The sequence below is a fragment of the Ranitomeya variabilis genome, chromosome 1, assembly GCF_051348905.1.
Source record: "Ranitomeya variabilis isolate aRanVar5 chromosome 1, aRanVar5.hap1, whole genome shotgun sequence".
Taxonomy (NCBI): domain Eukaryota; kingdom Metazoa; phylum Chordata; class Amphibia; order Anura; family Dendrobatidae; genus Ranitomeya; species Ranitomeya variabilis.
In genome coordinates, this window is record NC_135232.1 from 258,357,193 (window position 1) to 258,371,498 (window position 14,306).

A 14,306-nucleotide genomic window follows, 5' to 3' on the forward strand; every position below is an offset into this window, starting at 1 on the left:
TGATCAGCTGGATTTGATTTACAGCATACAATGAAAGTATATAACTGCATAGTTAAAAAATAATAATAAAAATCTTACATTAGTCAAAGGTTTATCAAATCATACCCATTCACTGCTAAGTGACATCCACCATAAATTTATGGCAGAGGTTCTGAGCCTGCTTAGCTGGCACTGGAAAGTAACTGCTGTGATCGGAACTAGCTCTGATCACAATAGTTTAACATCTTAGATGTTGCAGTCAGTTTTTTTTTTTTTTTTTTCTTTTCTTTTCAAACATTTTTATTAACATTTCAAACAGTTATATAGAAGGATGGTAAGTGTGGGGAAAGGAGAGTTTTAGGATGGTAAGTGTGGGGAAAGGAGAGTTGCAGTCAGTTTTAACAGCAGCATATAGTTGAATTTCCAACAATGTTATTGTGGGGTGCCATTGAGTTGTCATGCCAGCTGGGGACCTACTGAATGCTGGGTTTCATAGATTGTCAATTTTCCAATAAGGAAAGGTGCTGGGCATCAGAGAAGTACATTAATACAAGTATACTTCACTACATATACATTCACACCGGTTTAGCTCATACATTTTTAATGGGGGTGCTTCTTTAAGGAGCAAAACAGATGTGAGATCATTGGATGCGATAAGCTAATGACCCTCAACTCCAGCTCTGCTGCGAGCGGGATCCGAGTGTCATGCTACGTTGCGGAGGAGAAGAAGAAAGTAATTTCTCCATCTGCTCCATTACCTGTCTCAGCGTATTTCGGGCTGCACTCACTGGGATGACATCCTCAGTCCAATCCGGTTCTTCACGCGCACCCATAGACTTGTATGGGTGCGAGTGAGCAGAGTACCGCTGCCAATCGCAGCATGCTGTGATAGTTCTCTCATGCTGAATCGGCATGAGAAAATAATTGTACATCTGAGCTGCTCCATAGTATAACACTGGGCCTAGTGCTATGTGATGTTTTATCACGTAGCACTCTGCTTGATATACAGTAGTGTGACACCAGCCTAACTGAGATTCTGTCAGTGATCTTGTTCTGGCAGTATTTCAGGAATGTTTTTGACTTTTTTTTTTTTTGTTCATCTGTCTTTTTCTGAGCTCCTCACATCTGATTTGTTGCCCAGACTACATTATAGTAGAATGTGCAGCGAAACTGAGAATTAATAAAAGCCAAATGGTGCAAAATATTTAGTGAAACCGAATTGAAAAAATTATTTTTTGCCCAAAATTCACACGTTTAAGTATAGAAAAAAATGGCCTCCAAAGGCAGCCAACCCCTCTAACCCTGTTTTGAATAAAGTCACAGAAAAAAATACAAACAAAAGAGGCACAATATTTTCTATAGCTTGACGAAGCTAGGTGCAAAACGCCTTTTCGGGTGAGGTTCTTTCATTGGGGTGCTGAGTCTCCTCTATGCCACTGTGCACATTTACATCTCCCATTTATTGGATTTATATTCTTGCCAATTCATGATACTTTACCCCGACATAATGTGCCTGTTTATTATTTAGGCTACCTTATGCGAACTGGTATCTGTCTGGAATATTGGGATTACATATTGTGTATTTTGCTATACCTTTATACTTACCTCTGGTATGTTACCATTTAGTATTAGTAAATTAGGGAGACAAAAAGCGCATATAGGGTCTTATCCTCAGATTAAGTGTGGTTTTTTAACAGGGAGCTGCTCATCTGATGATGTCAAGCAAAAGCATGTGCGTATCGGCTGCTTCAGATCCACGGGCCGCCCACGCGACCTTCTCAGAGACGTTGTACAGGATAGTTTGTGGATTAAGTCCTCAATGCCACAATAATACTGATTCGAATGTAATGAAAAACTCTGGTGGTTTATTCAACGCGTTTCAAGGTCTATCTGACCCCTTCTTCAGGAACATACCACAAAGACAACCATAATACCATTTAGTATAAAGCATGTATCAATTCAAACATTAGATTTGTAACATGTTGTTCACACAAAGCTATGCTCATCAGCTTTGATTATCTTGTCTTACATTTTTAAACTTAGTAAAATATAATGTTTTTTGAAAAAATAATTTAACAAAGTATAATTTTGCCCTTCATTTATTTTTCATAGGTTTCCTGTTTTGAATAAAGTCAAAGAAAAAATACAAACAAAGAAGGGACAATTTTTTGCACAGGTTTGTTCCATATAGATCTATAGAAAGGGTGTGCAAGACTCTGAGATAGTGCCCATAGGTATAAGAGCACAGTAATCCGGCAATCTGTTAGATATAATGGAGGTGTGCTGACTCTTCCCTGACAACTGATAAAAGTGCAAAGAAGGATTGGACATGTTGGACATTTTGAAATGCCCAATTCATTGATCTCACTCACTGTAAATAAGGCAGTGTTATTTGGCAGTGACTTTCACCCCTCTCCTGATTTGAAAACATATGATCATTCAACCTTGCAAATGTTAGGGAAGTTGAGAAAAATAATTTTGGCCAACAACTATTGAAGGTATATGGGCATCTATAAAGCTTATCTCCAGTTTTGCAAAAATAGTAATTACTGTGCAGCATTTTTTCATGTAATTATATATTCTAAATGATGGTATTAGAAAAATTTTATTCAAGTATGGGATTGTGGATTCTCAAATCAGCAATCCAATTGGTGCTGGCTAGACTGAGTTTCCTTGGTCATGACCCTTGCTGTCCCAGAAGAAAGGTTGGAGTTGACTGCAGGGGAATACTCACTTTGTGGTCTCCATATTAGTCTTAAATTGTCATCACTAACACTACTAAAGTAGAAGAGTTGTGGTTAGGAACAGAGCAGGGATTAATCATCAAGTAAGCAGGCATAAAGACAAGCCAAATGATGAGATAGCAGCATAGTCTGGATCAGAGGTGTATCTAGGTTTTCTGGCACCCCGGGCTAAAATTCAGTTTAGCGCCCCACCTCCCCCCAGCACATATGCGATTTGCAAGCTTAGTGATGTACCCACAAGCTTCTCTTCCTAATGCTCCCAATGTTCAGTGAAAAACTGAGAGAAGCAGGAAGAGAAGCTTGTTGTCACAGGACCATAAGTAATCGCATGTGAGTGAAGTGTCCATTTGATGACTACTGGAATCTGCAGAACTGAATCCTGTCCTTATAGGCTTATGAATTTTCACAACAAATGCACTGCATTCTTTTAGGATTCTCCCTTGCCGGTGGTAAGAGTGGACGGTCATGTCAGCACAAGCATGCGATTTGTATACTGCTGGCCACATTCCATCTAAACGTGCCCGGCCTCGCTCAGTTAGTTTTCATTGAGTGAGGCCGCACATGTCTAGTTAGCATGTGACTGCATGTATGTAAATCACCGGCACGAGAGAATCCTAATAACATGCAGTACGCACTGGGGGAATTCAGAGGTCTGCAGTCACACAGAATGACTGTAGACTCATCACAAACCTGGACATCCCCTTTAATGCTCCTAACATAAATAAAGAGATGAGAGTTAGACAGTATCACAAATAACATTTACATCCAGGTACCTTATAGATGACGTCGTCTCTGGAGCCGTTCTCCTTCTTTTCTTTATCTTGTTTACACCCCATGATGAGTTTTCTCATCCACAGCCGTCTCTGCAGACTTCCATCTTCTCCAGTCTTCTGCAGCAAATCTCCACATGATGTTGAAGATAGCAGTGTCATTAAAATGCTCCTGAATAAAGATATCTGCCCTTCGCTGAGCTCCTGAATAAATGATTGCCCTTTTCTATATTGTCTGGACAAAATATGACCCCTACACTGTCTCCATTATGGTACATGCTCTTCACACTGACCTCTCCTTTCCATACTGGGACCCCTCTTCACACTGTCCTCTCACACTGTGTCCTCCATATAGGGCCCAGTCTCTATACTGTACCCTCTCATCACACTCCCCCTCCTTGGTATACTGTCATCTCCTGGCTTTACCTTTACACTGTCCCCCCCATGCTATGCCCTTTCTACTCAGTCTCTATTCTGTGCCCACGCACTAAAGAAAACTTGCCTGTTTTTCCAATGACAGTAAATATTTCTTTACCTATAAGGAGAGTTGTAGACTGTACTTCCGACTCCATCTGCAAACATCAGGTTTTGAGGGCTGATGAATGGGACTTAATTATATCCCTAGGCTTAGGCTTTTCATACCTCGAGACACCTGTTTTTTTCCCCAGTTTCCATGTTGTTTGAGGCACTGGGACTTCACTGTTTAAGCACTTAAGGGGCTCTCCAAACACAACATGGCGTCTGCTAATTATTCCAGCAAATTTTGAATTGAAAAAGTCAAATGGTGCTCCTTTCCTTCTGAACCATGCCTAGCACCTAAATAGTAGTTTTCCTTCGGGAGAAATTGCACAACATCTTTTATGGTGCATTTCCTACTGTTACCCTTGTGAAAAGATAAACAAATGGGTCTAAAGTTAAATTTATGTGAAAAAAAGTTAAATGTTAATTTTTTTCCTTCCACATTGCTTCAATTCCTGTGAAAAACCTGTAGGGTTAATAAACTTATTGAATGTGGTTTTGAGCACCTTGAGAGGTGCAGTTTTTAGAATGGTGTTAATTTTGGCTATTTCCTGTTATATACAACCCTCAGTCACTTCAAATGTGATGTGATCCCTAAAAAAATGGTTTTGAAAATTGTGTGTAAAAATGAGAAATTGTTGGTCAACTTTTAACACTTTTAACTTCCTAAAAAGAACAAATTACCGTATATACTCGAGTATAAGCCGAGATTTTCAGCCCCAAAAAATGGGCTGAATGTGCCCCTCTCGGCTTATGCTTGAGTCATGGATGGCGCGGGGGTCGGTGGGTGAGGGGGAGCGACGCCTGTCAAATACTCACCTGCTCCCAGCCCTCCTGGCGCGGTCCCTGCATGTCCCACGGTCTTTGGGCACGGCAGCTTCTTCCCCTGTTCAGCGGTCACTGGTACCGCTCATTAAAGTTAGGAATATGGACTCCACTCCCATAGGGGTGGAGCCGCATATTAATTACTGTAATGAGCGGTACCATGTGATCGCTCACTACAGGAGGAAGCTGCCGCTCCCGAAGACCGTGGCACATGCGGGGACTGCGTCAGGAGTGCCGGGAGCAGGTGAGTATTTCATATTCACCTTTCTGCGTTCCACTGCCGCCTCGTCTTCCGCGTCCTCTGCAGTGACTGTTCAGGTCAGAGGGCGCGATGATGTATTAGTGTGCGTGCCGCCCTCTGCCGCCCTCTGCCTGAGTCTTTTGTGGTATCGGGTATCGGTATCGAAACAACATTAATGTGTAAAATAAAGAATTAAAATAAAAAATATTGCTATACTCACCTCTCCGACGCAGCCTGGACCTCACCGAGGGAACCGGCAGCGTTCTTTGCTTAAAATGCGCGCTTTTCCTTCCTTCCGTGACGTCACGGCTTCTGATTGGTCGCGTGCCGCCCATGTGGCCGCGACGCGACCAATCACAGCAAGCCGTGACGTAACTTTCAGGTCCTTCTAGGCATTCAGTATTTTAAAATTACTTTCCGGCTTTGTGATTGGTCGCGTCGCGGTCACATGGGCGACGCGACCAATCACAAGCCGTGACGTCACGGGAGGCTGGACACGCGCGCATTTTAAAATGCGCGCGTGTCCTGCCTCCCGTGACGTCCCGGCTTGTGATTGGTCGCGTCGCCCATGTGGCCGCGACGCGACCAATCACAGCAAGCCGTGACGTAATTTTAGGTCCTTCAGGATTTTAAAATTACGTTCTGGCTTGTGATTGGTCGCGTCGCGGCCACATGGGCGGCACGCGACCAATCACAAGCCGGGACTTCACGTAAGGAAGTAAACGCGCAAATTTTAAGCAAACAACGCTGCTGGTTCCCTCGGTGAGGTCCAGGCTGCGTCGGAGAGGTGAGTATAGCAATATTTTTTATTTCAATTCTTTCTTTTACACATTAATATGGATCCCAGGGCCTGAAGGAGAGTTTCCTCTCCTTCAGACCCTGGGAACCATCAGGGATACCGTCCGATACTTGAGTCCCATTGACTTGTATTGGTATCGGGTATCGGATTGGATCCGATACTTTGCCGGTATCGGCCGATACTTTCCGATACCGATACTTTCAAGTATCGGACGGTATCGCTCAACACTACTCACGTCATATAAAACAAATTTTACCACTATCATGAAGTACAATATATGACGAAAAAACATTCTCAGAATCAGTGGGATACGTTGAAGCATTCCAGAATTATTGCCACATAAAGTGACACTGGTCAGAACTGTAAAATTTGGCCTGGTTATGAAGGTGAAAACAGGCTTAGATGTGAAGGGGTTAAACACATGGGATTCAATAAAATATAATTTCCGGTAGAAGAGCTCCATTTGTTTCTGGATTTTGGATCACTTTCTGTACTGAGATCAATAGTGACTTGGTCTTTTGGTGATACGCAGGTGAAATGGTCAACAGTCAGACTGTGTATTCCAAATAGACACTGTAACAATATTTTGGATGTTGTGTCTCTGGCGATAAGTGGGTGAAATATCTGCCTTTAAGCAAGTTTACTACTGATAATCATCAAGAATTCATCAAGCATTTTCCATTATTTTGTAACTGCGAGTTTCGCTCTCACTTTTGTTCTTTTTTGCCCTCTGAACTAGATACAGCAGAGACCGGCAAATCTGTAGGGTTTTTTTATAACACTATAACAATCTTTTTTTTTTTTTAATGAAACAAATTTGACAAATCAATTATATTTTTAGTATACCAATTGTACCTTCGATTTCCTCCATGTTATACCATGAGGTGTGCTGAAATGTCTTCATCATATGTGAAATTTCTAGTTGTGTATAGCTATACTCAATGAAAGTTCTTCATTTGTTAAAGAATTTATTGACTTTTTTGCGTCTTTCTGTCTCAAGTTCATCATATACTAATAACGTCTTTAGGGTATTGATTATATTGGGCAGAAGGGGAGTCTCTTTCTTCAGCCAGTTTCTATGTATGCACTTGGATAGATGGACATTCCCAAATACAGTGGAATAGATTTGCTTTAAGTAAATTGCATATTGGGCATTTCCTTAAATAGTGTGCTGGGGCATCTTTGTATGAGAAATTTAAAGGCATATATAGCGTTATGCATCAATTTTATACTGCATTTCTCTCCATTGTTCGCTGATCATTGCTTTCTTGACTTTATCCAGCCTGCCAGAATTTTAAGTTCATTGTTGCAGGGCAATGTAAGCCAGTGGTCCCCAACCTTCCAGACCTTGAGAGCCACATTCAGCTCTGAGAGAGGGTCGCAAGCCACATCCAGGTACTGCCCCCTCACAGCAGTGGCAATCAAAGCCACTGATAACCAAAGCTTTTCCAAATAAATCATCCCGAAGCAAAATACCAAGATCCAAGGGTTCCCACAATACCCCCATTCAGTTTTCTTCCAACACAATGTTACATCCAGCTTCAAGCATCTCCTCTTACAGGTAGTATCATCCTGTCTCCAGCCTACCATACTCAAATTATCTCTAAACCCCAGAGACCAGTTTATGTGCATCCAGATCTGCTCTTCTGTGCAGGACTCCTTACAAAATTCACCATTTTGAGATGTACTCTTCATACCTGTTTCCTAGACCTGGAGCTAATGCACCAAGCTGGCAGACATTTGCGAGCCACAATTCATGGGACCGTGAGCCACATGTGTCTCCCGAGCAACAGGTTGGGAAACCCTGATGTAAGCATTTTTCTGATAAGCCATAGTACTGCTGATACTTATGTACCTTAGACAGTTTTTCTTTTTGTTTCTTCTGGCAGCTTAGGCTGTGTGCACACACATGTTTTTGCTGTGGTTTTATACTGCGGGTTTGTCTGAAAACCAGAAGGGTTTCCTGATTCCAGCAAAGTGTATGGGAATCCTGAAGTCTCATGCACACATTGCTTATTTGTAACTTGCAGATTTAGTGCAGATTTAAATCTGCAGAATGTCAATTCTTTCAGAGTTTTGCTACAGAATGAGTGGGGACAAATCTGCACGAAAAACAAAAGTAAAATATGCGGCAAAAGCGCATATTTTTGCTGCTGCATTTTACCTGGCAAGAGATGCAGAAATTTCTGCACAAAATACTTAACGTGTGCACATACCTATATTGACCTTTGCTGCAGCCAGGGGCTCCAGTTATAGCCTTTTTCTTTTTTTTATCAACTCTTTATTTAAGAATGTTGGTACTAGCATTAATTATAACAACAAAAATACTTAGAAAGTTCAACATTCGTTATCTATAAGGGGTACAAATTTTTAGGGAAGTGGGGATAGGAAAGAGAGGAGGAGAAGAAGGGAAAGGGTTAGACAAACGAAGGCAGAAGGGAAGACAGGGGAGGGTAGTAGTGTGGTCCTGTTGAGAAATAACCTTTTATTTCCTTTTCCTAAGTGGATAAACTGAAACCTGTAAAAAAAATATATACAGGGGTTGGACAAAATAATGGAAACACCTGGAAACATCAACAAAAGTTAGCTGAATATGGTGTAGGTCCACCTTTTGCGGCAATTACAGCCTCAATTCTCCCAAGGTATGGATTCATACAAGGTGTGAATTGTTTCCAAAGGAATTTTAGCCTCTAGTTCTTTGAGCGACGGTGGCGGCGGAAATCGACGTCTAACTTGAATCTCGAAAATCGACCATAAATGCTTAATAATGTTGAGGTCTGGGGATTGTGGGGGCCAGATGAGATGCTCAACTTCATTAGAATGTTCCTCGTGCCATGCTTTAATGATTCTAGCTGTATGAATTGGTGCATTATCATCCTGAAAGATGGCGTTCCCCTCCGGGAACAGTGCTTGAACCATTGAATGCACTTGGTCGCCCAAAATGCCTAAATAATCTCGGCTATAAATTCTTCCATGAAGGGATATCATTGGCCCGGCGGATCTCCACAAAATAGCACCCAAGATCATCACAGAACCTCCGCCATGTTTTACGGTTAGGAGAAGGCAGTCTGGATGGAATGTTTCTTTCAGCTGTCTCCAAATGTACACTCGGCCGGAGGTTGGAAAGGGGGTAAACGATGATTCGTCTGAGAATATCACATGTTTCCACTGCTCGAGAGACCAATTCTGGAGGTTTCTACACCACTCTAAACGCTTGAAAACATTTGTCATTAAGAGCAGCGGTTTTCTAATTGCAGCTCTTCCGTGGAATCCAGATTTGTGCAGCTCCTGACGAACAGTTTTCATGGAAACTGGGTTCTGTAGGTGTTCATTGAGCTTAGCAGTGATTTTCTGAGCCGTGGTCTTGCGATCCTCCCACACTCACAAACAGACCTGGTGAATAGTTCCAAGATTTATATTCTAATCTTCTTTTGGTATTCATACCATTGTTGCCAGCTTTATCGAAGTTTATCTTGATTGGGGTGAACCAGGCAATTTTTTTTTTTTAAATTAGTATATACTATTGGATCATTAAAGGGAACCTGTCACCTTAAATTGGCGGGATATGTAAATGCTTTTTTTCCGGTCCGATGGGCGGCGTTTCGTCCTCATTTCTCCATGCCATCCGTCCCTGTTGTCCGCAATATGTTAGTGAACTAGAGTACTTGTCCTCCATAGTTTGCGCGTGCGCAATGCAGTCTTCGCACGCGCAGTATGCTTTGCCCACCTGAGGGCAAAGTCGAAAAGCATTACTGCGCCTGCGCGCTATGTCCCAGAACACAGCAAAATACTTCCGGGACATAGTGCGTGGGCGCATGCGCAGTAATGCTTTTTGGCTTTGCACGCCGTTGGGCAAAGCATACTGCGCGTGCGCGTGCGCGAGCGAAGATTGCATTGCAAACGCGTGAACTATGGAGGACAAGTACTCTAATTCTCGAACATATTGCGGTAAACAGGCACGGATGGGGTGGAGAAATGAAGATGAAACGCCGCCCATCGGACCGGAAAATTTACATATCCCGCCAATTTGAGGTGACAGGTTCCCTTTAATACATTCTGAGAGGGAAGGGGTTCAGTATCTTTCCAATATCTTGCAATTAGAATTTTAGCCACATTAAGGAGGTGGAATATCATAGTATAAGCACTGAAGTGCTGGTATTGAGGATGGACATTAAGGAGGACTAGTTGGGGTGTTAAGGGGGCCGGTGTGTTAAGAGCTCTTCCTATATGGCTATGTATTGTTTCCCAAAAGGGTACAATTTTAGCACACTCATACCATATATGGGGGGGTGTTCCAGGTAACAAATTGCATCTCCAGCAGTTAGGCGAATAAGAATTATCAATTTTATTAAGAATATCTGGAGTTTTGTACCATCGAGATATTATTTTGTAGTTTAATTCTTGGTATTTAGATGAGGAAGAGAGAGAGTGTATCTCCTTTAGAAGTTTTAAGAGCTCTTCTGTCTTCAGGGTAATATCTAATTCTGTCTACCATTTGTCAATAAAATGGGGGATTTTTCTTGAATCACAAACAAATTTAGAAATTATTTTTTTGTTTATATTCATAAAAAAAAAGACATTTTGTATTAAATTATCAAATGATTTACTAGAGATATCTGGCAGGTGAATTCTAACTGTTTCTTTTATGATTTCTAATTCAGAATCTGTCAATTTGATGCCTTTAAATAAAGTTTTGAGTTTACATAACTCAATATTGAGTTAATATTATTTTTTTGAGTTAGTTGGCCAATTTGTATGCGAGAGATTTTCTGAGGATTTAATTTTGTTTTTAGCAGATATATATCTATTTGGTATCGGGTACAACAGCAGAATATATGTGCAAATATTAGGAATCAGATTGTGTTTTTTGTTTGTCTTGTTCCAGCTCATGGATAATTTGGTGAGCTGATTTGTAAATTCGCAACATTTGAATTTATTATATTGTGTTGGCCAGAGATAATGATAAATGTTTCTATTAAGCGAACTGAATTCTATGTCAACTCAAAGCTTCCTAGGTGGGAGTTTTCTCCATTCCCTGGTTCTAGCTGAGTGTGTAGCAAGTCTATTTTTCAAAGTCTGGAAGTCCCAGTCCCCCTTTATTTTTCCTTTTTTTATTAGTTTGTCATTTTTTAATTATAAAACCTTTATTTTGCCATATAAAGTTATAGCTTTTTCTAACCTGGTTTAGTTACTAGTCTTTTTTGTGCTAATTGTACATATCCTGTTATTGACATTGACCTATTTTCTAACTATCCTCTTGCCTGGCAATTTTGCTACAGTTGTGGACATCATGGCTTGACGTGGCTCTCTGACTACTCTTTGCCAGACAGCTCTTCTGTCTAGTTAACACATACTGCCTTAGGTGACAGAAGCCTTGCACAAGAGCTGAGCCAGGAGTTTGTCAATCACCAGGTAATGATGGCTGTACTTAAGTAGACCGCATTCTGCTCTGGCTGCTAGGTTGTCATGTTTCATGTAGGAGACCGTAACATAGGATTATACAGCCCTGGCTCCTGCAATGAAGATCTTAGCCTAGCAAGCCGAGTGCATATCACCAATCTTGGGCAGTCCTTTTTATTTAATAAGAGTTGGTAGCCACAGACTAGTGATTTAACAAAATCACCATTCTCCGCCATGACTTTGATTTAACTTGTCTCCATTAGGCTTCTCAATCTACATTCCCTAACTGTATGTCTTTGGAGTGTGTGAGGAAACATGCATGTTGAGGTCTTCTGTGTCTTCACTAAGTCCATAACTATGGTATACCGGAAATGCACCAACTTTATTTCATAGTATATAATAATATATGCTATAGTATTAGTGTAGTTATAATTAGATCAGAGATCCTACTTGGTGATTTTTAGGCTTCTTGTATCTTATCCATAAATGAAAGTAAATAATTAATCCCCACAGACCATACTTGAACCATGTTTCCTTAAGATGTTTAGATGATAGATAGCTGTAGTGTTATAGTATTGGAATCAAGATAGTTACTACACAAAGACAATGGATGTCACTTGAGGTGCTGACTGCCGTCTTGCAGATCAAGACAGAAAAGGTTATGAAAAGGCTTTTTACAAGGAAAGAAACTTATTTATCAGCATCACACTTCCAGGTTCCATTCTTGTAATGTGACATATATACATGACATTCTATACCATTGGTTAATCACTACAAAAGATAAAATCCAGCCCTGTGCACGAGCCTATTAAACTTCCGGCTTTATTTCCAAACAATTAATAAAATGATTTCTTTTAGCTGATGTGTTTGGAACCAAAGTTCTTCATCATGGCCAACGACTATGACTAAGAACTTCAGTTCTAAATGCGTCAGCTTAAAGAAATGGTTTTACACATTCTCATTTGGAAATAAAACTGACTGTTGTGTTGGTCTGTGCAGTGGGCTGGATTCTTTCTTTCATGTAAGGTTAATTTAGGTAACACCAAAGATTAGCAGCAATCAACTTCTTAAAATGACTGCAGGATGGATCACTACTCCCTCCCTGACTGTTGTAACATCTACTAAGAATTTTTTAGTTTTTTTGCACATACTATCATAGTAGTTATGTCATACGGTAGCAAAGATCTATACCTGTTGCAGTCTGACAATATCACACACGGAAGAATATTAAGGACGTTTCCAAGATTGTAAAAAAAATTGTCCTCAGGCAAATGATCAGATAAAGTAATGAAAAAACCTATATTCACCCACCGCTATGATACTTCCCATTTTCATAGCTGCACTGATATGGCTTCTATTCTCATTACTTGCAGCAGCCAATCATTATCCCCAACAGTCAAGTGCCGTTCATTGCTGATTTCAGGCATTGGCTCCAGTAATTGCATTTAGACGGCATATCATTGCTGTAGCCCAATAAAGACTGCCGGAAATGGTGAGTATAACAAATGAGTATTGGTTCTTTTGTTATGTTATCACATTGCCTGACTTTAGCCACATTTTTTTGTCATTTTGGAAAACCCCTTTAATTTCTCTGTTGAATGTTTTAATGTTTAGCTTTTTGCGCATTTACACTGGGATATTATTGTCATGAAAGTTCTTAACGGTTCTGTTCTTACCCACAATCTCTGTTTGTAAATGACTCTTAATGACAGTGGCCAGCTTTCAGAATGTGTGCCGGACTGATATCTATTCAGCTAGTTTATAGTTCCATTAAGGATAAAACATATTTCAGTGTCATGGTTATGATGATGCCATTTTAAGCTGTTTGCTTTTATTTGACCTGATTTTATGGGCTCACAGCCTTACAACTGTTACATCAACTTCACAATTCATATATCATCACCATGCTGTACATAAAATACGCCTTGTTGAATTGATTATCAATATCCACTTTACTGCTGACACAGAGAAAAAGGAATTTTGTTTTACTTCTTGATGAACTAGATTTTAATAAGCCAGAAGGAAAAAATATATGGATTTTGTCATAAAAAAAAGTCTTGTTTCCTTACTTAAATTGTGGGCAGTACGTGGCATTCATTGTGGCTATATTGAATTGCTGATATAGTGTCTACAGGCAGGACTTGTTGTTCTTGACACCTGGTCAGGATCTACCGTATTTTTCCGACTATAAGACGCACTTTTTTTCCTCCAAATTTGGGAGGAAAGTGTGGGTGCGTCTTATAGTACGGATATAGCATGTGGGGAGGGGGGCAGCAGCGAGAGGGATCGCAATGATATCCCACTTCAGGATGTCCCCGCTGCCGGAATCAGCTGCTGGGGAAACCACATGGCCCCGCTGATTAAGTGCAGTGAATATTCATTAGCGGCTCCCCGCCCACCAATCAGCTGAGCGGTGAGCGGGGAGCAGCAAATGAATACTGCACTTAAGCAGGGACACACAGTTTACCCAGCACTGATTCTGGGGAGAATCTGTGTGTCCAGGGGAGGAGGCAGCAGCAGCAGGGGCCAGGAGATCGCTGCATACCTGCCTGTGCTGGACGCTGAGCTGTCTGTGGTGCACAAGGAGGACCTGTGTGATGTCAGAAGTGGGCGGGCTGGAGAATCACATGGCAGCTCAGAGCCCTCCCTCTTCTGACATCATCATAGGTCCTTCAGACTCCCACCTAGAATCTGCAGCTTCCTCTTATGTCCTGCGTGTGCGCTGTGGAAAGGCAACAAGAGAGAGGGCTCTGTGTGTGCAGCCATGGGATGCTCCAGCTTTTACCTCACCACAGGCTGGCTCCCACAATTAAGAGGTTAGTCTTTACAAAACACAATAAAGCACTCTGCCACTCCTTTGGTGAACTATAAGGGTATGTTTCCACTGTCAGGATGGCCGGCGGTATCGCCGCAGCGGCGAAGCCGCTCGGCGCTAAGCCCCGCCCCCTTTCTGGGACGCGATCATGCCGGATGTGTTAACTCTTCACATCCGGGATGATCGCTCTCTCCCATAGCGCCCTGTGATATGC

General features: G+C 41.4%; 1 protein-coding gene across 1 annotated transcript in view; it reads left to right on the forward strand.

Moving 5' to 3' along the window:
* Positions 1–14,306, forward strand: part of ARVCF (ARVCF delta catenin family member) — a 1,196,801-nt gene that overhangs the window by 139,508 nt on the left and 1,042,987 nt on the right. The window contains exon 3 of the mRNA XM_077293391.1: positions 2,092–2,155. The gene's annotated coding sequence lies outside the window, so the exon portion shown is untranslated. The remainder of the gene's footprint in view (positions 1–2,091; positions 2,156–14,306) is intronic.